General features: G+C 46.9%; 1 protein-coding gene across 3 annotated transcripts in view; it reads left to right on the top strand.

Annotated features, from left to right (window-relative positions):
* FAM3C (FAM3 metabolism regulating signaling molecule C) overlaps nucleotides 1-27,803 on the top strand; it is a 655,720-nt gene that overhangs the window by 522,356 nt on the left and 105,561 nt on the right. The gene's annotated exons all lie outside the window — the stretch shown is intronic.

Raw genomic sequence — 27,803 nt, 5'->3', positions numbered from 1 at the left:
ATATTTTTCCTCCACCAGTCAGAGCTGCTGATTATTTCCTATTTCCTTTTTCCTTTTTGCCCGGAATAATCTTTAATCAGTCATCCTTCTTCTGGAACTGTTGCCTTTTTGAACCTAAATTACAGCAAGGGTTTTTCTCCCATTGCCATTACTCTCTTGGTACCACCATTGAGTCCTTATATCTGGTAGGTCTCCATCCAGAGTCCCTATCAAGCACCACTACGCTGGTTCCCTATCATCCTCCACCATTGTGTTACTCAAGTCTGGCGTTAAATGGTGTGAGATACCAGAGGGCGTCCTCGCATCTACTCCCCTTGTATCCCCTTCTCAGTTGGCCAGGGAAAGGCCATCGCTTTTGGATCCTGACCCTGGGGGTGAAGAAGCAAGAGCGGATCCCCTGGGTGCAGGGTTCTTGGGGATTCGGGCAAGGACGTCCCTTAGAGGGACCCGGTATTCCCCTTACCATTTCATGATGAACCCATAATCCCTGAAGCATTTGTAGGATGCTGTTACCCTTTTTCCTACAGTCAGGGTAACGTCAGGAAGGATTATAAATCTCGGGGACACAGAAGGAGGGTAAGAGAGAGGAGGCGGCCCTAGGACGAGACATGGTACCCCCGTTTCCCTGTTGAACAACCTAGCCCTCCCCTGGCCATTGTAGACTACTTTAGAACAGCTGCCCTTCTTCCCTCACATTTGACATTTGAAAGTACTTGGACGAAGAGGAGGAGACTGAGAGTAATGAACACTACACCTTTATTACACCACTTTCGTACTGGGACGAGGAAGATGGCAGCAAAGAACTGTGAGGGTCAGGTGTGTCCCTTTTAACTATGGTCAGGCAAGTCTGATGGTGAATCCACATCTTCAACCTGTTGAAGGGTTACAGGTTTATAAAGAGAGGCCAGGGAAACTACATGGGGAGAGGCAGGAAGGCCTGTGTGGAAGCTGCCAGCAGGGGACCCGTGTTGCGAGAAGGCAGCTGTGGAAAGGCCTGCAAGGAAGCCAGGATGCCGGCCGTAGGCCCAGTAAAATTGTGGAGCCCCCAGGCCAGGTGGGCTGTTGGATTGCCACAAGAATGGGAGCCTCTGTGCTGTTCTGTCTGTAACATCTGCGAGCGAGCAGGAAGAAAAGGATGACGTGCATGTGGAAGAGGCAGAGATGTAGACGGGTGCTGCAGAGCACCAGAAGTGCGAGCGGGCTGGAGCCGATCCATCAACCAGCTAAGCAAGACAGCAGCCAGAGCTACCAGAGACTAAGCCGTAGACCAGTGTGTAGGGAGAGACACTCTGAGCTGGGTGCATCTAGAGCACTGCGTGTGAGTAACGCAGTGCTGGTTAAGACTTTAATGCTGAGTGGATGAAAATTTGAAACAATGCTGCAATAAATGTATTAAATACAGAACTGGGTGCAACCTGAAAGATTAAATGCATATATTGAATACTTGTAGTATTGGGGGACACTGGAGAGACTCCAGGAAACGGGTAAAACACTGGAGGCTTTGATGTATAAAAGTGAGTACGTTTATTCCACGTTACAGGGCAAGTTAGTTAGGAGAGGCAGGAGATAAACAGATAACATCCTCTCAGTTAGGTTCTCCCATTCTGTAATCCCAACTGTAACAATTGGAACCCTGATGTCCCATATAATTCCAGATGACATAAATACATTCTACTATCTGCACAGTGTGCACTCAATGCATGTAGGGACTACAGATGATGCACATCTCCCTTTCTTCAGAAAGAAACGCACCAAAAAGAATCCGTAAACCAGGCACTCTGAAACCACCGGAAGTACATCAATCATACACATCTGGCAGAACCATACCACAATCATAACCCTAACATATACCACATTCACGTATCTAACATCCAAAACCACCAAATACACTAAACAGCAACTGCCTGGGACTGCCACTCCCGGACTTCAAAGCTGCCACCTGCAAGCGCATACATTCCTTAACACACTCTGAACCATCAATGCGTATCTTCGCCCACTCCATCTGCCACATGGAGACTCTGGTCTGCCACACCCGCAGCATAGCCGCGTACTAACGCCACCATCAACTAACTAACATCCAGATAGACCATCATCATGCATCAACACATCACCACCATAACCACATCACACCACATCTCCTGCATGCTGGCCATTCAAACATATGGGCGATTAGTCACCATTCATAACACATTTGCATAGGGCTATATAAAACACTCCATGACACTACTGCACTTTATATCAAGCATGTCGTGTCACTACTCATAATAAATATTCCAGTCATACTTCACATCTGCTCACACACACTCATATACCACTTGACAACTGAACAATGCAGTGTCAGTAAAATTGAACATGTGACCATGCCCATGCCATTACTATATCATGTAGTAACATCATCTGCTCTTTAAATACTAAACAACAATAGAGCAAAATAACATTTCATAAAACAGATGGATGGAATATTCGCAGACCAACACCTAATCCTGCAAATCCTGCAAAATTGTTAAACACTAAAATGTATTTTGTTTTGGTGTTTATTATGGTATTATATCAAGTGAAAACACATCAACCTTTCCATCTTCCATGCACTACACACAATCTGCATACATCACCATCATGCGCCTTCCCAGTCAGGCACACCGACATGCACAACACCATGTCCCACAAAAATACTGGCATATGCATCAATTCATTAATATATATCATGGCAAATAGCACACTAATCATTATATCATGACAATGTTCATTCTTGCCCAAAGATTACAATATATTAAATGCATAACAATTAAACAGCTTTATAACAAAACAACACTGCTGCAAGACATTAAAATTGAATGTAGTCCATAAATTGCACGCAGAAAATAGGTGGCAGGCAACTCGCAAAAACACATAATCTTCCTTTAATACATCTATGCAGAGAGCATTGCTAGTGCCCCCACATGTAACCTTGTGATTTGCAGCCTGCAACAAATTAAATGAACAGTACAAGTACCTTCAGCGTTCACCTCAAAAGGAGAAACGGAAAACGATTCAGGTGAACATGGAAAGATTGCTAGTGTCCCTGCGCTCTGTCATGCATTCTTAGCGACGTTGTTCCTTAAACATCACAGGGCAGAAAATTAACAGAATTTTCTTGCAGGTTACACCCATCACAACTGCAGCTGCCATAACAGTGCAGATAACCGGAGAGAAATAACAACGAAGATGGATTCACGGGTGACAACCCACATTACTTGAATGACGACTGCACGCAATATTCACGCAATCATGTGAGGAGATATTTCCTTCCGTGTATGTCACGATGTTCATTCGCGTTGATACAGCCATTCTTCTAAAGTTCAAAACTTTGTCTCTTGGCCAGGAACTGGAACGTTGCTCCGCTAAACACACAGATACGAACGCTCTGTTTTGTCAACTTCGCCAACGCCACATAAACGTTCTAAGACGTCATCATTTCACCAGCTGCACTGCACAGTGTGGATCGCAGGCGCCGATGTTTAAGCACCAATAAGATTTGTGACTTACAATATAAGTCATCCTGAAGCCCAAACGTACTCTAGTAGGCCGACAAGCAGATTAATAAACATCAGGGTAACGTCTAATGTTGTAAATGAGCGCACCCACTACCGGCCCGATATAATGCCACGCACTGCAGTATGCTCGCAGGGCATTCACAGTAGCTTAACTCTAGTAAACGGTTTCATCAGCAGACACTGCATGTTGGCTGCCTGCCCATCTCATACAGGACTTATACCTTGCACAGATATTAATCATGGAAGCTTGATTGATGGGCTGCTGGCTGGTTCAGTATACACGCTTGATTACTCCTGGGCTCATCTTGGATCACTGCTCTTATGGTCCTCTCCGTCTCAGGAATCAGCAACTCACATCTATATATATTGTGGGACCAGTAGCATTCTACAGTGGGTCCTTCATATCTTGGGATCAGCAGGCTTCATCAAAAATGTATGTGGGCCCAGCAGACGCCTTCTGATCCCATAGTCATTGCCACTTGTAGTATTGGGGGACACTGGAGGGACGCCAGGAAACCGGTAAGACACCGGAGGCTTTGATGTATAAAAGTGAGTAAGTTTATTCCAAGTTACAGGGCAGTTGGTTAGGAGGGGCAGGAGCTAAACAGATAACATCCTCTCAGTTAGGTTCTTCCATCCCTTAATCCCAACTGTAACAATTGGAACACTGATGTCCCATATAATTCCAGATGACATCAATACATTCTACTATCTGCACAGTGTGCACTCAGTGCAGATAGATACTACACAAACGATTTGAAACTTGAAAAAGTGCTGAAACATATATTTTGAATACCGAACTGAATGACAATAGGAACTTATGCCAAAGTAGGCATATTGAATACAGAACTTTGTTTTATGGTCAAAGCTAATGCTTAACAGAAGCCAAGAGGAAAGTGCCAATTTCTAAAGTCAACAGACTGAGACTTGGCAAATGAAAGTGAATCTATAAACGGGAACAAGTGCAAATTAACTTGCGTGAACTGGAGCGCTTGGGGTTTCCTGATTGCGTGACCTGTGATGGGTGGACATTGTGGTCTGACAACTGCACCTAGACCAGTTAGCCCTAAAAGACATTGTAAAAGAAACCAAGGAGAAGTACTATAAGCAGACTGGTGAGGCTAACCAAAGGATGGAAGTCTTGGGGAAGGGAACCCTGAGACTCGATAGACTGCAATTGCTGTCTTGAGGACGGCGCCTCAAGACCCCTTTGTCTTTGAACTGTGTTGCTTGATACTTGGGGAAGGGAGTCCCAAGGATTGTGTGGAGCTGTATTACATTGAACTTGCAAAAGGGAATTTTAATACTTTGTGAACTTTCTTGAACTTGGGGAAAGGAAGCTGAAGAAACTAAGAGCTGGACAAAGCTCAGAACTTTGTTGAACACCGTTTCTTTCGTTATTGACATCCCTGCATATTGTTTAGTTCTAGGTTTTGGACACAGACAGGCATTTCAGTTGAACTCTGGCTCAGACTGCCCTTAGTTTTGTTCAGGTAGGAAAATCCGACCTTAGCATAGGGCATGTTAGGCCTTCTACCATCCTGACATTTCATATAATAAATTGTTATTTTGATCCTTAAGTCAGTTGTCTGTCTCTTACTTCAAAATGCCTTCCCAGTGGATTTACATTGGGCCTCATTACTACCCAGGCGGTAAGGGGTTAACGGTGCTGTAAAAGGTGTCGGCTCCGTTAAACCCTTACCACCTAATTACGAGGTCCCTTTGCGGGTCCCGACCTTAACGGCTGATTTTACCAGCCATTAAGGAAGGAACCCGCAAAGGGACTTTCGAGGTAATTACGGTACCGCAATTTGCAGTACCGTAATTACCACCTTCCCCATTCCCATTGAGCCCTATGGGGGCAAAAATGGGAATGGGGAAGGGCCAATGGGGAATTGCCTCCCCGCCAACCTTGGAATGGGGCGGTAATTCCGCCATTCACCATGGCGGAGTTGGTAAAATATCGGCGGCAACCATGGCGCTACTAGCGCCATGGTTACCGCCTGGGTCGTAATGAGGCCCATTGTCTTTTAACTGGGAACCTGACGTACTGGATCGAGGGATGATGCATGTCCACACCACCAGAGACTCGAGCTGAGTCTTTGTTGTGAGTCCATCCAATGATTTTGCAGGGACTTTTTCTATCTGAAGCTTTAGGAAGGTTTTTCACCTAGTTTGGTCCTCATTCATTTGTGTCAGTGTTGTATCCTGGGTTCCTCTACTATCCAGCTTGTAAGGGTATTTCTGAGGCTTGTGGAATCTGCTTAGATCACATGCTGTGCATAGGCCGACATCTAGTGGAAGCTGCGGAGTATTACAGTTTGTTTTTCGAAACTCGAAAATGGGCGTCGACACAGGGCGTGCCAGTAATACTATCCCTAGTGTGACGTCCACTGTACCCAAGATCCCTCACGCGTCTAGGATCTTCAGATTGTTTTTTTCCGCCATACTGGTCGGAAGCATTTTGCGGAGTCCCCTGGCCTTAGCCATACTTTTGCTAAAATATTAATTTATTTACATCCTTCCCCATCCCAAAATCGAACTTAGACACTCGACGCCGGCTGGAGAAGAAATCGACCGTCGGATTTGGGCCTTGGAAGGCCTCTGGCCTCGGCCCTGCAAGTAGGGAGAGTGGGGGGTTGTACATACTCTACACTCTTGGTATATAGGTACACCTTATACATTTCCTACACTTAGCCCGCTGCCTCAAGGTGTGTATGGAGGGTACCCCTTTTCAATTCTGCCCCAAGTGCAATCGCAAATACCCTTGGGTCGACGGGCACGCCACGTGCAATCTCTGCTTGCCGAGGGACCACCCCGGTGCGAACTGCAGAGCGTGTAGTAGGTTTAAACCTAAGACACTTGAGGACCGTTCGACGAAGCGTTGGGCCCACCACGGCAGGCAAGCGGCCATGGCAGCGGAGGGCGCCTTCAGCGACGGCAGCGACGCCATACTTTCGACGGCGAGGGCATTACGGCATCGAAAGACAGCCGAGCGCAAGTCCCCAACCTCGGAAGGTCGTCCGGCAGGGCGCGTATGGGGAAGACCCCTGGCGACACAAGCGCTTCACACACCACACACACTAAAGTCCAACCGAGACTCGACGTCGAGTTCTCGGAAAGAGGCACAAACAGAACGGTCCGATTCGGTGTCCTCTGGGCGTTCTCGATCGAGATCGCCGCATGACTCCAGGCAATCACCCACTCTTGCCAAGAGTGCCTCGCTCCCTAGGCTAACAGAAGTTCGATCGTCGGAGGACGAAGACAACTTCCACCCCCAGGCCGTGCTCCAGGAGTCGGAGCCCACAGACAAAATCAGCGAGGTCCCACGCTCGAAGGACAGAGACCCTACCCCCGATCCTCAACGCCAGGCGTCGAAAACCTCCGGAGCCACAAAAGGACAGGGAAAACATTTTTCCACTCACAGGGAGGGGGGAAAACAGCAGAAAAAGCAGCCTTTGCACTCTTCCACACCTGTGAAACACTCCACTCCCCCTAAACAGACAGACAAGACCAGGTCTGCTGATATGTCTAAAACCAAATCTACTCAAGATAAGTCCCCGAGACTTGCTGAGAGTCATTCCCAGTTCCAAAAAATGGTCCAGTGAAGACATAGATAGGGTCATGTCAAGGATGTCTTCTTTGGCTGATTTTTACGATAAAAATCCAGACCATTTCCTTTCGTATGATCCACAAGGGGCGACACCCTCAGGCTCTAATGATCCTATCCCCCCCGAGTAAGAAGCCCCGGTTTGAAACACCGATGAGGTCTACAGACCCCTTCGAGGTACAACCATACTCAAGACCATACTCACTGTATCAAGGAGAGGCTTCCTTTGGTGAGGACCAAGAATTTGGCATGGTAGAAGAGCAAACCGGGACGGGATACTATGGGGATGATGAGGACCAGGAAGAGGGAAGACCCTGAAACCTACAGAGTAGATTCCCCGGTAGAAAACGAAGCCCCGGTTACCGACTCCCCTGTCGATAACCAACCCCTCCTAAACGAGGTTCTCGCACGTGCAGCAGAACATTTCCATATTAACACCCACGGTGTCCAGGAGGAGAGGGACTTCGCAGAGGAGTTAGTGGGAGAAAGGAGGCCTGTTGCCCAGACCATCCCGATCCTTAAGTCCATTCAGCGAAGAATAGACCCGTCCCTGATGAACCCGAACCTCACCAGAGCAGTCAATCCCAGGGTTGAAAAACTTTTCAGGGCAGCCCAGTCTAACCCTCTCTATATAAGAGGACATCTGAAGCCAGACTCCCTAGTTGTCACTAACACTCGTAAGAGGGCTGGAACACCCTTGTCATCGTCCGAAGCTCCTCCCGACAAGGAGAGCAAAAAACTATATGGTTTCGGCAGGAAAGTAGCCTCAACGTCCGCCTAGCAAGCAAGGATTGCAAACTCCACCACCCTGTTGGCCAGCTACAACTGCCATCAGTGGGAAGAAGTCGCGGCACTCATAGCCTCTGCTCCTGAACCTTTAAAGGGCCAGTTAGCTCGGATTTCCGCAGAGGGTAGAGCCGTGTCTGGTTGCATTTTTAAAGCAACCTTTGACGCCGCGGACAACGCAGGCAGATTGATAGCAGAAGGCACTGTTATCAAGAGACATGCGTGGTTACAGCAGTCTGGTTTTAACGCAGAAACCCAGGCATCATTGTTGGACAAACCGGTGGAAGCCGATCTGTTTGGTAAGGCGGTCGAAGACGCACTGAAGAATGCCAAGGACGAATACGAGACACTCAAGTCCCTTGGCCAGTTAACCAATAAACCCCCTAACCAGAGAGAGAATAGTAATTTTCGTCGCCCACGCGGCCAAAATTCCCAGAGAGGATCGAACTATTCCCAGGGGCAGGGTACACAGTGGAACAACAGTCTAAGCACCCAGATACCTATCCGACAACCTCAAGCACCACACCCCAGCGCGCCCTACCAGATCAGCTCAAACACACTGCTTAAATATCCCAAGATTTAAGCTCCAAAAAGCAGATGGCTCCAGCTTCCCTGTGCTTGCCTCCAAACTTTGGAATTCACTTCCACTCGAGCTGAGATCAGAACCGTCCTTTCACAGATTTAGACACAACACCAAAACTTGGCTTCTATCCAAAGAAACTGCCTAGCCCTACCTCACTAGCATGCACCAAGACTGTAAATTTGTAAATATGTAATCGATTTGTACATTTCTGCTGCATTATTCTTGTTGTATTCATTATTCTTGTTGTATTCATTATTCTTGTTGTATTCATCGCAAGCGCCTGGATGCCCTAGGGCCAGGCGGCGCTATACAAATAATAAACTAAACTAAACTAAACCCAGGGTTACGGCTGGGGTAATAGGAGAGGTTGTGGTAGAGGCAGCCCCAGCAAGGGAGGCGGCACGCCTCTACCAAAGCAGTGACGCTCAGTGCAGGGTCCCTTCTCACGCAACCCCAGTCGGGGGACGCATTTCCAACTTCACCCAGGCTTGGGAAGGGATCACATCAGACAGATGGGTGCTGTCAACAGTATCCACAGGGTACTGTATAGAACTATTGCAGCGTCCCCGGAACCATCCTCCACGACAAAGAGTACACTCTTTAGAACATCAGAAGATTCTCCTCGAGGAGATCGCCATTCTGCTAGAAAAGGACGCAATAGAACTCGTCCCGGGACACCAGGTAAACAACGGTATTTATTCAACTTACTTCCTTGTGCCAAAGAAAGATTTGACAATGCGCCCAGTATTGGACTTACGGCCTGCCAACAAGTATGTCAAGCCCCAAAAGTTTTGTATGACTACGCTACAAGAGGTAATCCCCCTCCTAAAAAAGGGGGATTACATGGCAACTTTGGATATGAAAGATGCTTATTTTCATATTTCCATGTTCCCAGCGCACAGAAGGCACTTGCGCTTCAAGGTAGACAGTCGACACTACCAATTCAAGGTACTGCCCTTCGGGATAGCTTCAGCACCAAGGGTATTCACCAAGGTACCGGCGGTGGCGGCTGCACACCTACGCAGGGAGGCAATCCCGGTGTATCCTTATCTGGACGACTGGCTCATAACGGGGGAAACCCCAGTAATTTGCAGGACAAACATTCAAAGGACTATCGACCTCCTCCACGAGTTAGGCTTCTCAATCAACGAGAAAAAGTCAAGCCTGGTGCAAAGCACCTCCAAACAGTTCCTAGGAGCAATCCTAGATACTCAAGAGGGGTTGGCCTTTCCTTCAGAGGAAAGAATTCGGAATATACTACTGCAAATTCCGCATTATCAGTCCCGTCGCCTAATAACGGTACGCAAAGCAATGCGTTTACTGGGCATGATGGCGTCATGTATTTACCTGGTCCCCCACGCGCGCCTGCGCATGCGTCCCATGCAGGAATGGTTGGCGAAACAGTGGTCTCAGGAAGTAGTCAGTGGGACGATCTAGTGGTCGTTTCGCCAACACTTGTACAAAGCCTTCACTGGTGGACAAGAGAGAATCTGTCTAGGGGGAAACCCTTTTACGATCCCGAGATACAGGCGGTAGTCACTACCGATGCATGTCTGACGGGATGGGGAGCTCACCATCTCCACCACACAGCTCAGGGTCTCTGGTCTCCCTCAGTGGCCAAGAACCACATCAACATGCTAGAGCTTCTGGCAGTATTCAGAGCGCTTCAAGCGTTCGAGCCCCACCTACTAAACCTGTCAGTGCAAATCCGGACGGACAGCACAACAGCCATGTTCTACCTGAACAAGCAAGGAGGGACTCGTTCGCCAAATCTGTCCAAGCTTGCCCAGAAGATCTGCATTTGGGCACTCAGACGCAACATCTTCCTGTCATCACAACATGTTCCAGGGGAGCTCAATTCCCTAGCGGATGCTCTGAGCAGAGACTCCCTCCCAGAGGAACACGAATGGGTTCTACACAGAGAGGTCGTAGAAGATATCTTCTCTCAGTGGGGTTTCCCCACTATAGACTTATTCGCCACAAGCGAAAACAGACAATGCCCAGGATTTGCATCCAGGTTCCCCCAACCAGACTCCCAGGGGAACGCACTGTGGATGAACTGGTCAGGGATGTTTGCGTACGCTTTTCCACCAACTCCTCTCATCAGGAAAGTGGTGAACAAGATGAACGGAGAATCGATGACGCTCGTCCTAGTTGCTCCCATGTGGGCAAGACAACCGTGGTTCCCACACCTACGCAAGATGGCGGTGTGCGAGCCCATCAAACTTCCAGCCTGGTACAATCTTCTGTCCCAGCACCAAGGTCAAACAGTGCACCAGCAACCCAACTCAATGAACCTAGCAGCATGGCTCCTGAGGTCATAGAGTTTGGACATCTCAATTTACCACAGAGGTGTATGGACATCCTAAAGGAATCTAGGAAACCAAACACAAGGCACTGTTACTTTGACAAGTGGAAGAGGTTCGTTATCTGGTGCCAAAGTAGACAAATCAACCCTGTTGATTGCACTGATTCCACTATTGTTACATACATGCTCCACCTGCTAGATGCAGGATTGGTTTTTAACTCACTGAAAGTACACCTTGCAGCCCTGTCGGCATACACCACTTCCCATAGCAAGGTCTCGTGGTGGAAAGTACCAGTAGTTAAAGCCTTCATGGAAGGAGTAAAGAGACTTCACCCTCCTATTTCAAACCCACCACCAAGGTGGGACCTTAATGTGGTGCTAGCCAAGCTCATGGGACCCCCTTTCGAGCCCATGCATAAAAGCAGTCTCAAACACCTGACCTATAAAACGGCCTTCTTAGTAGCTGTTACTTCTATAAGAATGGTCAGTGAAATTCAGGCTCTGTCAGTGCAGGATCCCTTCTTCTTTACTGTACATAAAGACAAACTGGTTTTACACACACACCCTAGGTTCTCACCTAAATTTATATCAAAATTCCATGTAAACCAGTCCATCGAGCTTCCGGCTTTCTTCCAGGACCCTCAAAGTTCGGCTGAGGTTAACTACACACCCTAGATGTGCGTAGGGCGGTCCTCTACTATGTAAATAAAATCAGACCGCTAAGAAAAACAGATCAACTGTTTGTCTCCGTAGCTACAGGCAGAGAGGGGGATCGCGTCTCTAAAGGTGCCATCTCGAAGTGGATTATTAACTGTATCCAGCTGTGTTACTCACTCTCTGAAAGAACTCTGCCTTTCACGCCAAGAGCCCACTCTACTAGAGGCATTGGGGCCACTCTGGCTTTCATTGCAAATGCACCCCATGACACCATTTGCAAAGCAGCTACTTGGAGCTCTATTCACACTTTTACTCAGCATTACTGCATTGACACCCATTCCAAGGCAGATACACAAGTGGGACAAGCGGTTCTAAGATACTTATTTGCTCATGACCCTTCTCATATCCCACCTCCTTCAGGTACTGCTCGCTAATCTATGCACAGCATGTGATCTAAACAGATCCCACAAGCCTCAGAAGGGATACATTACTCACCGTAATCGTATTTCTGATGCTTGGATCTGCTTAGATTGACATGCGACCCACCCTTCCTCCCCTCTGAGAGAAGGCGCATGGTTGCGTGTAGTCTTACCTTTCTATCTGCTTGGATTATCTGTACTCATGCTATTCCTCATGCTACCTCATGTCAGAAAAAATACAATCTGAGGATCCTAGACGCGTGAGGGATCTTAGGCACAGTGGACGTCACATTAGGGATAGTATTACTGGCATGCCCTGTGTCGACGCCCGTTTTCAAGTTTCGAAAAACAAACTGTAATACTCTGCAGCTTCCACTAGATGTCGGCCTATGCACAGCATGTGAATCTAAGCAGATACAAGCATCAAAAATACGATTACGGTGAGTAATGTATCCCATATCAGTCTTATCTCCATTAGGCCCCTCCTGTTGCAAGAAGAAACATCATTTCCACAACTGATCATTAGTTCTCACAGATTGAGAAAATCCTTGTATTTTATTTATTTATTTGTTAGGCGCTTCTACAATTAACAAAACTGTTTCAAAGTGCCCACGGGGTGACAGTGTGGGGACAAGTGGAGATAGACAAAGAATTATAACAATATAAATAATTGAATTAATAGCACAAAGAGAGGGGAAACAAACCTACTATGCCTTGTGAGTTTAAGAACATGCAAGTGCAGGGGTGAGGGGATCAGGGATGGGTGCTGTTGTTCATAGAGAAGTGCTCAGGGTGAAGTGCTAAGAAGACCAGAATGAAAGCGCAACCTCCCGTGGGAAGAGGTGAGCCAAGTAAGTGCAGAAAGTAGACCGTGGCTAGGATGAGAGATGTGGGAGGGTCAGGGCCCCGAGGATAAATAAGGGCCCTGCACATCAGTCATGCTACTGTATGATTAGCGGGGAAGAGAGGAGGAGAAGGAAGACATTGTATGAGATTGAACCTTGTTTTCACCTCCAGCCCTCCTCTTCTCTGTGTTCCTTTTATGGAAGACACTGATCTTCATGTTTCCATTCTTATTTTTTTTCTTTCTTTCTGCTATCCGAAGCATCCCGCTCTCACTGGTTCCATATGCAAGGGCATAAGGGCCCAGAGGGCCAACATGTGGCGCTCCGCACAGCGGGAGATCAGCTAACCGTATGCAGACCTTCTCTTTAGTACGACACTAGTGGGGAAGTTGGAAGGAGCTTTGAGTGGCGTGTTTCCAAGAACTCAGACTGTGATCTATGCAGACCTCCAGTTCAGAATCACTGAGCACTGTGTTTTGGGTGTGAAAATTTGCTGGAAAGCAAGCTTTGTTGCTCGCTTTTAGAAAAGTCTTCGTCTTTTAAGTCCTAGTACCAGGCACGGGCACTGCCTACACAAGTTCCCCAAACAGACTGCATGTGCACCTACTCTTCCCTTTTTGTTAAGAGAGTGTAATATCTCCCAAATACATTCAGAACATCCATAAATGAGTGCCTCAGTACGAAGAAATTGTGGCAAGGTCAGTAAGATGACCTTGTGAAGCAGGGATTGAAACCCCTCTCCACGTGAGGTGGGAGGCTTACCAGGGTGGGCACCAGAGGTAGTCCTACCACGGTGGGGATTGTGGCAATTGGGAGGGCCACAATCCCGGTCTCTTCTTGTAGTGCCAGTTTGCTTGCATACAGTGCAACTGACAATCACACAATACTTTTCTCGCATTATGCTGGCAAGTCTTTCTCTATTGTTTCAGAAAAACTACATCTACCAGCGTTCCCCTATGAGAAGACGACCAGCCGAACCGACGTTTTGCCGATTGACCAAGAGTCTGAAAATGGCTACCAGCAATATTTGGAGGAGCGAATGCTCTGGAACATCGGAAACGGCAATCTGTGCTGCAGCACGAATCAGAAGCAGCAGAGGACTGCATGCACAGGAAGAACTCCAGGGATATTGCACTTACATGGGAGAGAGCTGCAGAACTACTTCCCAGTCATACACAAACTGGGGTTTACGTGACTGTGATTACCCAGGATAGAGCTGCAGAACAGCTCCCCAACCAAACAAGCGGCCTGTCAGGCCGGCAAGGCCCTCATACAGACTAGAGCATGAACTCCATAAATTGGTGAGGGCCATTTCTGGGACCACACAGACCACAAGGGGGCAGGCTTAGACACACTTTTGTTCCCTCTATTTGTACCACTGCACAGGAAACCAGTGGGGCGTGCTGACCAATGAGAAGGGGTAAGAAGGTAGAGCTGGGAAACAGGAAGTTGTGGCTTGTTCATGTGAGGTCCAAGGTTGGCCAAGAATCATGCTTATAAAAGCTGGTGTAGTGGAGTGCAGAGTAGTATTATACAGGGGTGTGCAAGGTGAGGTATCTATTTGGGTGAGCAAGTGGTACTGGAAGTGAATGTGCATTTGTATGCATGGAAGGAGAGTAGCGAGGGAATGAGAAGGTGAGTGAGGAAGTGAAAGGAGAGTGAATGTGAGGGAAGGATGAAGGGAGAGTAGTGATGTGGAGGGGAGTGTAGTGGGATGGAGAGGGTGCTAGTGGTGGGGAGGTTAGCAATAGCGTGAAGGGTAGTGGTAAAAAGATTGAAGGGAGGAGGGAAGTGGTAAGGAAAGAGAAAAATCAGAGATAGTGCAGAGTGGAGCAGAACGGTTAGTTGCAGAGGAGGGACAAGTGATTGGGGGGGGGGGGGGGGGGGGAGAATATCTGGGCATGGGAGGAACAGCGAGGAGAATACCCAGGCATCTGAAAGGTACAAATGATTCCCGTGGGGAAAACCGCATTTAGAAAAAGCTTTAGCATTAAGGCCATCATCCAAATGTATTTATTTTTTAATAATTTATTCTTTCAGCGCACAAAGCCCTCAGGCATCTTGGCGCTAGTTACATTCAGTGAGGGTCAAAACTGGTAGGTTACAGACAATTTGGGTAAATCAGCAGCACAAGGCTGTCCGTCAAATCCGAAAAATTGCAGGCACATTGAGTTAAATATATTGAATAGCGGCTATGAGTCAAGTCCGGTGGTTTCAGGCACATTAGGTTACATATATACCCAAGGGCTATGAGTCAGATCTGGTAGTTGCGGACCCATTAGGTTACATATATGGCACAGGGGGTATGAGTCAAATCTGGTAGATGAGGGCACATAATGTTACAAATGTACCACAGAGGCTATGAGTCAATCCGGTAGTTGCGGGCAGCATTGGGTTACAAATATACAACAGAGGCTTTGAGTCAAATCTGGTAGATGCGGGCGCATAATATTACAAATAGACCATGGAGGCTATGGGTCAATCCAGTAGTTGCAGGCACATTACGTTCTCTATATTGCACAGAGGCTATTCGGCTAGTAGGTAAATTGAGGTAAGTTCAGATGTGTTTACAGTGCAAGGCTGCAGGTAGAGTGTGGAAAATTGCAGACAAATAACGATTATAGGTACAGCACACGGCTGCAAATATTTCTTTAGACAGTATGGGTTAACGATCTCTAGTACCCATCTGGTGTTGAGGGATGCCTGGGTTAGTGTTGGGTCGCTCCGGCCATTATACCCATTGCTGAATTAAAAATAAAAACCCTTGGACTGGCTTTGAGAGTTGTATCATTGAGGCCATTTGTGACAAAATATACAAGCATTTAAATCAACCATCTAAGTTTCCTGTTCCTCCAAGAGTAACGCACCATATTCTCCCAAGATCTATAGCAGAATATTTACCAATGCATAGTATGGGAAGTCACCTTTTCACTGAAACCCCCCAATGTCCTGTACCCCTTGCCCGCCACCGCTCACAATAGTGTTACAAATCTTCAAACACAAAACGGTATTACCAGGAAATTGATCTCGTATTGAAGCTCTCCTATACATTATGTGCATAATCCTTTAATGTAGTTAAAATGTCAGCTTCTTCTCCCAACGTTTTCATAGTCCACCATTAACCTGCTGTGGAGAGGTTTGCACTTGTAAGTGGGTGGAATGTTTGAATTGCTAAATAAACTGCAGTCCAAACCTTCATTTGAGAAACTGTGACATGGATCAGAGGAGCTCTGCTTGGTGCCCGTACAGCACACAATTATTAAAACCTTTCCAACAGAAGCAAATGTGGTACCGTTTCTCAGTTTCCTTTTGAATGTAACCCACAATAGGCTATGGCAGCTTTCAATCAGTTGGTAAGATTTTGAAGTGCCATTTACATTTGTTTAATAAAAGGAAACTAAATGAATTGAAAATGAACATTAAACTACAAGTGAAATTGGGGAGAAATAATCAGTTAGTGGTGCAGAGATACTTCGCTTGGGTGGACGTGCTTTAGGTCTGAAATATCAGTCTAGAAAGAAGACTAAGAAGCTACATCTTCGACCTGCTACAGCCATCATCCAGTTGAGTCTGCTGAGATACAGGGGAGGTTCTGCCTCAACTATGGTTGGTGGTTCTGCCGGTTCTGCGCAAGTAATTCCTCTAAGACCACCTTTTGATGCAAGACAAGCCTACATATCCCCATAATGTGCCCATAGGTACTCAGCTTTAAAGTTATTCATTTGCCACTCTCAGGAAGTACACCTACAAATTATTCAGAGTGGAAACCTCTGCATCGGTCTGTTGCTGGAGTTTGTCCTTTATGAGCTTAACAAGCCAAATGAGCTTTCGTTGTAGGGAAGATTCTGGTAAGAGCACACACTGAACGGTAGTCTGGCTAAAAGCAAGGCTTGAGAAGCTGTAGAGTTAGAAAAGATTGACTTAACAACAAGGAGTTGTCAAAGAAACCAGGCTTGCACATCTATTTGAGATAGTGGAAAACCAGAAACCGCTATATTTGTCTTGCAAGACAAAGACGACACACATTACCCTACATGAACTGATTGCAACAACCTAGCTTGACCTCAGGACCTCCTGCATTTTTAGGTCCACAAGTCGGGTGACTAATTTGAAACATAACCTGAATCTTCTAGAATCCCCACTCTAGGCCTTCCGTTGATGGAGGTGTCCTAATCCATAAATCACTCCCATCACAAATGTTACAATATGTGTCTGTTGTAGATGCTGGTGGCCAAATAGTGTCACATGATGAGTTCCTATGTGCACTAGGGCTGAGGTACTGTCTGTAGACTAGTCCCTGTACCTCTTCAACTAGTCCTTTGTTTAAACAAGACAAAAAAAGTTCCTCTGATCACTGGTCCCAAACATCCTTGTGCCAAAAAAGTGGCAAATAGCTGTTTTTTTAAGTCCGGTCTGCGCATGCCAAAAAGACAAGCTCTGAAAGGAACAAGTGTTGGTGTGAGCAAAATCTCACTACAACAAATACAAATATGCACAAAACCATTGAAAGTAAACATTGTTTAGGTAGAAGGAGAAAGTAGAAACGCTATCAATAATAAGGTACAACTGCAAATGGAGAAGGACAAATGATATGCTCTCACATCAACATACCACCAGTTATTCAGAGCAGCACAAAGGCCCAGACATTTTGAAAAGATGGAAATATTTGACTGTAGTGTAATGCGTCAATCAAACTCTGGTAAGTCCCTGTTAAAGGACAAGTCGCAGTCCAAATGTGATGTGGCTAGATGTACAAAGTCAAGCAAAATATTTGCTCCCGGAAACTATTGAAGTATAGTGATCCTCTTATCCTGATCTGTGTTAGCTTCTTTGTTCCTTTTATGTCGCAATTAATCATCTTCCCGCATTTGGCGTCTCCAGAGAGTAAAGCCGACAATTAGATAATCCGAGAAGCATTGGATGGTAAAGAGCAGTACAGGCGAAGAAAGGGGAAGGGTGGTACTCTAGATGGTTTTGGTCATGTGTTTCAGATCTTACATGTCCAGAATTGCACATAAGATTTGAAGTGGGAGTGTTTTGATAACCAAAAATGCACTTCATGAGATTAACCTTTTCCCACCAAAACTGAACATATTTTTGCAGTTAGTCCTGCATGAAAGTCATGAACAGCTCTCTGAAAATCATCTTCAGAAATACAGCAATATTACAGAGTTTGAAATATCACAACAAAGCACAGCAAACCCTTTGCTACCTGGCACTTATCTGGAAAGCACAATTTATCAGCGCCTGTCCCTTGCCTTCAGTAGGTGCCTGCTTGATGATAGTGACAGATGAGAACAAAAACTGCCGGATAATAAATCATTCTGGATGCTAATGTGCTAGGAAATCGAGAAAACGTCCAGGATGTTTGTCTCTCGATTACCACCTTGCAGTATAGAATAAGCCACGTTCCTAACTGATGGTTTTTTTTGTGGCACCCCTGATTTCCCAAACACAACAGCTAAGCTTTGATTTAGTGAGTTGGAATAAGATTGCAAAGCCCTCTACATTTGCCAATCCAAATTATTTGTTTTTTCTTTATCTGAAGCTCCTGCATTCCTAACTTGTTTTCCCCTTCCGATGTGATGTTCGTTGGATCCTCTTTCTCTTGCCTCTGGCACCTTTAGTCTTCTATTTCGCATTGGCTTATGTTCTCAACCGTCCCGTCATGCAAATAGATAACTGCCTCAGAAGGTGGTGGTACAGTAGCACTCCATGTGTAGTGTTTGGGGGGGAAATAAAAGCAATGGCACTTATGCATCTGGACTCATTCATAACCATTCCTACTCACCTGGTGTACTGCTTCTTTCTATCGGTCATGTCCTACTCCCTGGCAGTCAGAACACACTGCATAGCTATCTCCACGTATAACATGTGACCTTGCAAGTTTTCTTACATTTCGTCGCCCGATGTCTGCTTTGCTCCTTTCCTTATGTCAAATAAGCTTCTATTCAAACAGTCAGTTTCCAGTTTTGGCTGTGCCCCACATGAATTATGCTGAGAGTGCTTTAGGGTGGGCCATTCTTGATTGGTCTGTACACTGTAGTAAGTCAAATTCAGGAGACCGACAAGGTTACATTTTGAACCAAAAACATATGCTGTCCGTATGTTTCTTGACCGTTTTTCTAAAGAAAAGACAAGAGTATAAAGGAGTGCTTATCAGGATGTCCTACAAAGTAAATAAATTCCACCATCCACAAAACGTATTCTAACCGAATTACTGTCCCTTCCATGAATCAGGCCCTAAGTGTTCACAGTGGAATTGTTTTATAATGGTGCAATCCCATAGAAAAAGGTTCCATGAATCAGGCCCCCAAAGTCTAACTTTAACCCAAAAAAAGAACAAGGGCCTCTCCAAAAAATAAAAGAATGATGGCTGGTTTCCGAACCCAGTCTGTGGATTTTCTAATCAAAACAAAGGGGCTCTTTCTCCTTCGTTTGGTCAGGCACTTTAGCTAGTCTTCCACCGTTGGGAACTGCCTGGTCCACACCAGGTAACATTCTTGTTTTTTCTACCAAGGAACGTCATGATACTCTCTCCACTGACTTATCTCCTGGCCTGTACCCCTGCCTGGTGCCTCTGGTCTCACACCCTGCCTTGGGGTTTGGTATCTCAGCACACCTTGGCGCCTGGTTTGTTACCCCATCTTGAGGTCGGATTGCTCTTTCTCCACCTTGGAGCCTGATTACTGTCACCACGCCTTGGGGTCTCGTTGCTGTCCCCCATCTTGAGTTCTGGGTTCTCGCATCCCATCTTGGGGTCTGGTTTCTGTCACCCCGCCTTGGAGTCTCGTGTCTTTAGCTCTCAGATCACTGTTACCCCTCGTTGGGGTTTTGTTGCCCTCTCCCTGCCTGGGGAATTCCAGTCCCTCACCCCGCCTTCATTTCTGGTTGGGCCTTTCCGCTCCAGTTCACTGGAGCAGAAATGTACCTTCTGTCTTTGTGCAGTGCTAGTCTGGGCTGGCGTTCCAGTAGGCTGACGCAGCTTCCCCTTCGGGCCCATTTCTGGCATCACTCTTCTTGTGGAGCAGACTCTCCCTTCCCGCTGTTTTCTGGTGGGGCTTCAGCGCAAGTTCCTTGTTTTGCTGCCTGCTCACCGCTTAGGTGTTCACCACTGCTTGGGGTTCTCATGAGCCAGTTTCTCTGGATGGTGTCTCGGGCAGGGTTGCCGAGCATTTCGTTGGCTTGACCAGTTTGACCCGCCATGCTGGGTGTGCGCTGGCTTCTCCTTACTACACCTCCCAAGAGGTCTCTCCTCGTCTGCAGCTCTTTGAGCTGCTCTTCTCTCATGTAGCAATGCTGATTGAGTCTTTATCTTTCACAAAACCAGGGGGTGGGTTTGTGCGTCAATCTGTCTTCTAAGGTATGGGACGGTACTTGAAAATGGTCTGAAAACCATACCAGCCATGGGTGTAGAAAGTGATAAGTCATTACACAGTTGAACATCCATAACACCAAGACATCTATTGTTTTCTTAAGAAAAGGGAGGATAACCCTCTCATCGGGTACACCAGACTCTCCAGACTCGGAGCACACACTCTAACTAGGCATAACACTGCCCTTCCCACGCCCGCATCGCTCAGAAACCTAAGACTAGGAACTCGCACCTCTATGAGACACGCTACTCACCCCTCTGGCCTACATGTTCCTAATTCCCGTTAATCACTGCCACTCATTACCAGGCCCTTCTCATCCCTATCAAGCCACCTAACTCCCTACCTAAAGTAGCTAAACCATGTCTTGACTGTAAAAATCAATCACTGAATTACAAATGTGCCCTTCTCAATGTACGCTCTCTAACCGCTCATGCTCTCGAAATATGACCTCATTCTAAATTAAGACCTAGACATAATAGCCATCACAGAAATGTGGCTTCACGAGGCATCTGGTCCGGCCATCACACTTGCTCTACCCGCAGGCTACTCCATCCTCAGACAGGATAGGCCATCTAAAATAGGAGGGGCGGTATTATCCTTCAGGCCCATCCCTCACCCTTGGGAGGGTAACGCAGGCATCCTATCTGCCAATCTGTCACCAAAAAACACCATCAATATTCACGTCATCTATCGGCCCCCAGGACTCCCGGCAGATTTCCAAGGTCACCTCATTCACCTACTCATTGACCATATTAAAAAATCCATTAAAACTCTACTCATAGGCGACCTCAACCTAGGATTCAATGACCCCAATGATAAAGCTGCCATTTCACTCACCAAAGACCTCACAGATCTGGGATTGACCCAAAAAATACTGAGCCCTACCCACTCCAAAGGCCGCACCCTTGATTGGGTGGTTGACCACAACTGTGCCTCCGCTATCACCTCTAACCTACCCATGGACAGACCATAATTGCATTCAATTCACCATCCCCACAGCCCCTGGCACCAAAACCACCACACATGCCCCTGCCTCACTAGCAAGAAGCACAAAAAAGTTAACTGCGGAAAACGTCAGAACCTATCTTGACCTCCCTTGCCTAGCACCTCCTTTCTTGCAAGACCCCAACGTCCTAGCTGCTATATTTAGACACCCTAACCAATGCAGTAAACGCCTTAGCCCCACTAGAATGCAAGAAAGAGAAAAAGTATTTTCATGTGAACTCCTGGTTCACAGATGAGCTCTATACCCTACGTGCTAACAAACGCCAGGCTCTCAAAATCTGGCAGGCTAACCCATGTGATGCCTCTAAAGCAAACTTTAAAGCAGCTGCCCTGAAGTATAAAGATGCCATATTCACTGCCAAATATAATGCGTATAATCTCAGAATATCTAATGCCAACTCCCAATCCAAAGAACTTTTCACCATCTTTAATGAACTTACAGCTCCTCCCACCAGCACTGACTAGATCACTAAAGATGAAGCGTGGTGCACAAGCATACAAGCTGCCATGCTAAAAAAAAAAATAGACACCCTACAAAACAAAATTCAAGCGCATCATGAATCACTACTGATCCATAACCAGCCTTCACAGACCACTCCCAACCGCAAAGCACCCAACTTCCCTAAATTTTCCTTTAAAGACATCTCAGAATCTGAAGTTATAAACCTTCTCAAACACCTTAAACCATCGCTCTGCAAGGGTGATATATGCCCCCCTAAGATCATTAAGGAGAGTGCTGAGCCCCTTGCTCCACTCCTGACTGCCTTCATCAACTCCTCATTTAAATCGGGCATCGTCCCAGACAGCCTCAAAGAGGCTTGGCTGTCCCCCCTCCTGAAAAAGCCTATGCTAGATCCTTCCCAGCTTAATTACCGGCCCATAACCACCGTCCCCTTTCTTAGAATATTAGACAAGGCCGCCCACAGCCAGATCCAACTATTACTTGAAACCGACTCCTTCCTAGGGGAAAAGACAGTCTGGATTCCGCAAAGGGCATGGCACCGAAACTGCCCTGCTAGATCTAAAAAAACAAATCACTCAAATCCTAGACAAAGGCAAGCCTGCCCTCCTCCTAGACCTCTCAGCGGCTTTCAATCTTGTAAATCATAAAACCCTCGCCGCACACCTTACGCAGGCAGCACATTTCTCCAATCAAGCAGCTTCTTGGATCACTTCCTTCCTTGAAGGTAGAGCAATGAATGTCTTCTCAAACATAGCAAATGCAGCATCCACCATCATTCACTGCCGAGTCCCACAGGGATCCTCTACCGCCCCAACTCTATACAACCTATACAACCTCTTTACCAAGCCCCTTTTTGATAAACTCGATGCACTTGGGATCGCATACACAAATTATGCTGATGATACTCCTTCTGGTGCTCCTTCCTCCTGATGGTGCTCCTTCCTCTAACAGGCTCCTACGACCAAGACCCTACAGCAATATGTCAAATTTACACAACCATTAAAGCATGGATGGCCACAAATGGCTTATGCCTCAATGGGGATAAGACAGATTCTTATTCTTGGCCAAAAGACCACACTAGCTAAACTAGAAAGTCTCTATTCTAACTTCAGCATTAACTGCATCATCCCAGTCTTATCTTCTGTAAAGACAGTAGGGGTTCACATTGATGCCACATTATCCATGAACAAGCAAGTCAGTTCTATTGTCTCCACCTCTGCCTTAAGTACCAAACTCATCAACGCCATAAAACCCTTTCTAACCAAGGATAACTGTCTCTCAATAGCCAGAGCCATCATAGGTGCTAAGCTTGACTATTGCAACACTCTCCTAGAAGGCAGCTCTATAAAAAAACATAAACAGACTCCAAATCACCCAAATGAAGCATTTCACTGGCTCCCAGTCAAAGACCGCATCACCTTTTAAATTGCTCACTACCACACATAAGTGCCTTAACCTTACCGCACCCTCCTACCTTTCAGACTCACTATCTAGAACTATATCCGCACGGCCCACCAGAATAGGCTACACCAATCAACTCACCGTCCCGCGCATCAACAGGACTAAAGCAGGCGGAATAGGTTTCCCATATATAGCCCTAGAACTCTGTTATGCACTCCCCACCCTCGGAGCAGAAACCTCTCTCCTTGCCTTTCGAAAAAGCCTGAAAACCTCCCTCTTCAACTAACAACCTAACCCCTTTATCCGCCGCCTCACCCATGCCTACGTAAACTGTTTTTATATCAAATGTACAATATGAATGTATGCTTACATGTAACCAAGTTCTGTTCAATCTCTGTAACAAGCGCCACGATGCCTTCGGGCTATTGGACGCTCTACAAATTTGAATAAATAAATAAAACCCATATCCCTGTTTTAGGGATTACCTGTCCTAGAAAGGGGGCTTGGGGGTTACCCTCAGTGGGATCCTGCTTGCCATGTCCGCTACGTGGTGGTAGGCTTGGAAGACTTGCCTCCCTAGTCCCAAAGGGGGTGAAGTGAACAATCTGCTCAAGGGAATGTAACTAGAGTTTTTGAGACTTCACTTTTGATGGCCACGGTTGCCTCCCAATATATCTAGTGAGCCACAAATTGACTCATTTACCTCTATAATTTACAAAGTGTTTCAAACTTCAACCCACCCCCTTCCGCCCCCATCAGTATCCTCGAACTGAAGGCCAGCGATCTAACATTTCAAGCTTTTTTTTTGTAGTAGTAGTGTACTGATTTTCATAAACATACTATTGCAATGTTCTATGTTAACAAGCAAGGTATAATCCACATCTCTGCACAGTAGTTCTACACCTCTGCCTCAAATGCCTAGAAAGCTTTCCCTGATGTCTACTCGTGCATAAAGGGGTGCGTAGCAGTCAGGTTGATCCTCTGAGCGGAGATGCCCCCAGGGACAACGTTGCACTGTCGGAGGCTGCTTCTCAGTAACACCTTGCTATCATTTGTGCTAGACAAGTCTATGTTGCTTCTCTTATTGAAACGTCTGCTAACCATTCCAAAGAACTGTTTAAACTGGTTCATAATCTTTCCACCACACGTGAGGATAGCTCAGAGGCAATGTACTCGCCTTGGAAGCAGGACGACTCAGAGCAACCCAGGTTCGATCCCTGGGTCCACACTTGGAATCCTCTGGGTATTAAGCACGTTCTAAATAACCAATTACAATAACCAATTGCTTCACCGGCCCCAGTCCCATCTTCTCAGGCTCCGATTCTTTTTCCCCACTTTTTATGCACAAAATCCGCTCCATTCGGTCTAACATTACCGCTCTTCCCCTGCCCCCTAATGCTAGTCCCGGGTCATCGGAATCTCCATCCACCGCCTCTTGGTGTGTGTTCCCCACTTTCTCTGTATTGGAGGTGGGCACAGAAGTTAATAAAATCAAGACCTAGTCTCCTCTCAATCCCATCCCTCTCCACCTTAAGGACATTCTTCCTCACTTCATTGACTTACTGACAGAAGCAGTTAACATCTCGCTTTCTATGGGAGTGATGCCTGCCTCTCTTAAACTAGCCACTGTTAGTCCGCTTCTAAAGATCCATGGGTCCCATCCAATTTTCGACCTAATTATCTTTTCCCTTTTCCAATGAAACTTCTCCATTCTTTGGTCTGTCCCCTACTCACTACCTTTCTTGAGGAATCTTCTTTTTTCCACCCTTCTCAGTCGGGTTTCCGTCCAGGGCATGGGACCGAGTGTGTTCTGGTCTCCGTCATGGACGACCTGGCGCGGACCAATGACGGGGGAGGCGTTGCTCTGATTTTGCTGGACCTTTCCACCGCCGTTTGACACCATTGATTATGGAGTCCTGCTAGTCCGCCTCTCGTGCACCGTCCTGTCTCTCTTCTTTTCCCTCTGACCGTCACCAAATTTTCTGTTCCTCCTTTCTTTTCTACGGCTACGGCTCCCACATGTGGTGTCCCTCAAGGGTCCTTTAACCCTATTCATCAGTATCAGAATAGGGTTAACGTATATATTCCCTGTGTAGCAAGGGTGGGCCTAGAGTACCTGAAAGCACTCAAGAGTTGGTTTACATCTTTTTATTTCTTTAAAATTAGTTTATAACAGAGTAGTGCACCCTGATAGATAGATATATATATTATTTATGCTTGTTAATCTGTTAAGAATCACATGCTGTGCATATAGTCCGACTTCCAGTGGTAACCGCAGAGTATTGCATCTGGTCTTTCTGAGAGCGAAAGGGGACGTAGGCATAGGCGTGTCTGTAACACTATCCCCATCATGACGTGTAGTGTACCCAAAATCCCTCACGTGCCGAGGTCCCTCAGATTGTTTTTTTCCGCCCAGATAACTGGTCGCCCTATAGCGGAGCTCTTACAGAAAGAGACATTGTTTCTTATACCGACTTGGCGGTTATTCCCCATTAAGTCACTTCGGTCACAAGAACATCTTCGACGAAGACTGCGGGGAATTATTCTACAGCAGTGGATTTCGGCACCTAAGATCCGGCGGCCAGACTTTCCACGTGGTCAGGTCCTCTGGCCGACCTTTACGGTAGGTAGAGTGTGGTAGGGGTGGCCATATTTTCGGTATGTCTTTCCTCCTTCCCCCTCTTTTCCCTTTTGGTCTGGTCATCTTCCCCTTTGGCTATGGAAAGGACTCCTTTTAGGTTCTGCCCTAAGTGTAGGGTCAGATATCCTTGGAAGGACGAACACAGGACGTGCAACGCCGTCTCCCCTTAGATCACAACGCGGTGGGCGGCCTGCAAACTCCTTCGGCCTAAGACCCTTAAGGAGCGCTGTGTAAAGCGGTGGGCCGCGTACGGTATGTTGTGGGTGGAACCCCCACTGCCACACCCGCTGAGAGTGACGGGGCACCTCAGATGACCAAACATCCGTTGCGGATGTAATCGACCTCGAGGCAGACACTTCTTGGTCCGCCACGCCTGTCCCTGACCCTTTAAGACCTGACTCTGGTCTCGCTTCAGGGACAACAACCGGCGACAGGGGCGTACAAACACATCTCACTAAGCATACAACCCCTACACCGGTTTCGACGTCCTTGTCGAAAAAAGATGAAAGTGGCAACAGGGCCGTTGAAAATTTGGACGGGTTCCTCGGATCGCGCAGATCTAAAGCCTTCCCTGCATCCGCAGCAGCGTCTTGCGACTACGCAATCACAATCAAGTAAGGACGCTTCTCTAAAAACCTCACACGTCGAAGCGTGGAAATCCAACGCTGCGACTGTCCCAAAAGCTGCGGCAGGCCCGAAAGTCACGACTAGGCCTCTAGACGAAAAAACAACCGCTATGCCCTCTAACGCTGCGGAAGTTAATACACCTACCGATAGACCATCGGAGCAATTATCTGACGCCGATTCGGCGGTTATCAAAGACCGCATCGAGAGGATTACGGCAGCGGTGGGACTTATCCCGGTTCCGCCTAAAATCATGGAGCAAGCCGTAGACAAATCTTCTGATGCGGTTTGTGGCCCTGATTCTCACGATACTTATGAAGATAGTCAAGAGCCTCTTTCCGACACCCTAGAGACTCTTTTTGATGCTGTAGGGCGGAGGACAACGTTTTTCCACCCGTAGGCACGCCTGGGTCCTCTAAATGGACTAGAGAGAAATTTGAACGGTGTATGGACCGGCTGGAGAGGATTATCAGTTTTTCTGATCATCCATCCCTGAAAAGGTCTTGTGGAGAGCTTAACCCTCAATCTTCTTCTCATTTTAAGAAGATCAACCTTCTGTCCCCATCCAGCAGGAAGACATTGTCCACATGGACACCTATAGGGACATTTACAATGAAGAGGAAGAAACTTCTTTTCTACAGAATTATGAAGAGGAACAGCAGGGTGCCACAGACAATTAGGAAGAAACCCAGCAGGAGGGCACGGACCCATGTACACTGCCACATCAAGATCAGGACACTGGTTTTGTGTCTGGACTCCCCTCTTGGTCCACCCCGGCTTGCCAGGCCTCGCCTGTCGATGACCAGAAGGCCTTCAACTCTAAGCAGAAAAAGGCATCTGAACACTTAAAAATCTCTACTCAAGAGGCTGTGCCTGGACAGGATTTTGTAGAGGATATCCATAAGGAAAAGCCTCCATCTAGCCAAGCTATTCCCCTACGTAATTCCATCAAGAGAAGGTTGGCTCCCTCCTTGGTGTCACCGGCTCAAACCCGAGCAGTGAACCCAAGAGTGGAAGAATTGTTTCGCCCGTCTCGTTCTGACCCTCTATACATTAGGGGGCACGCCATCCCAGACTCTCTGGTAGTGACTACCACCCGAAAGAGGGCCGGGGTACCCTTTGCCACTGGGGAGGCACCTCTGGACAAGGAATCCAAAAGGCTGTATGCTCTAGGCAAACAAGTCACCTCGGCTGCCGCATACACTACACGGATAGCTAATAATACCATGCTATTGGCAAGTTATGCTGAAGCTCAGTGGGACCTACTCCAAGAAGGCCTCCAAGAGGTTCCAGAACCAGTCAAGTCCAAGTTTCTCTCTATTGTGGTCGAGGGAAGACAAGTGTACCAGAATGTGATTAAAAACACCCTGGACACGGCTGAGACAGCAGGAAGGTCTCTGGCCCAAGGGACCCTACTCAAAAGACACGCTTGGCTGTGTACCTCAGGGTTCAAACCCGAAACGCAGGCCTCTCTCAGCAATAAGCCTATTGGGGAATCTAATCTCTTCGGGAAAGCGAGGTTTTGGAAACAGCCATGAAAGAGCATGAGACT

The sequence above is a fragment of the Ambystoma mexicanum genome, chromosome 12, assembly GCF_040938575.1.
Source record: "Ambystoma mexicanum isolate Mex_15411 chromosome 12, UKY_AmexF1_1, whole genome shotgun sequence".
Classification (NCBI taxonomy): Eukaryota; Metazoa; Chordata; class Amphibia; order Caudata; family Ambystomatidae; genus Ambystoma; species Ambystoma mexicanum.
Note: the sequence above shows the minus strand (reverse complement) of the source record. Positions and strands in the feature narration are given on the sequence as shown.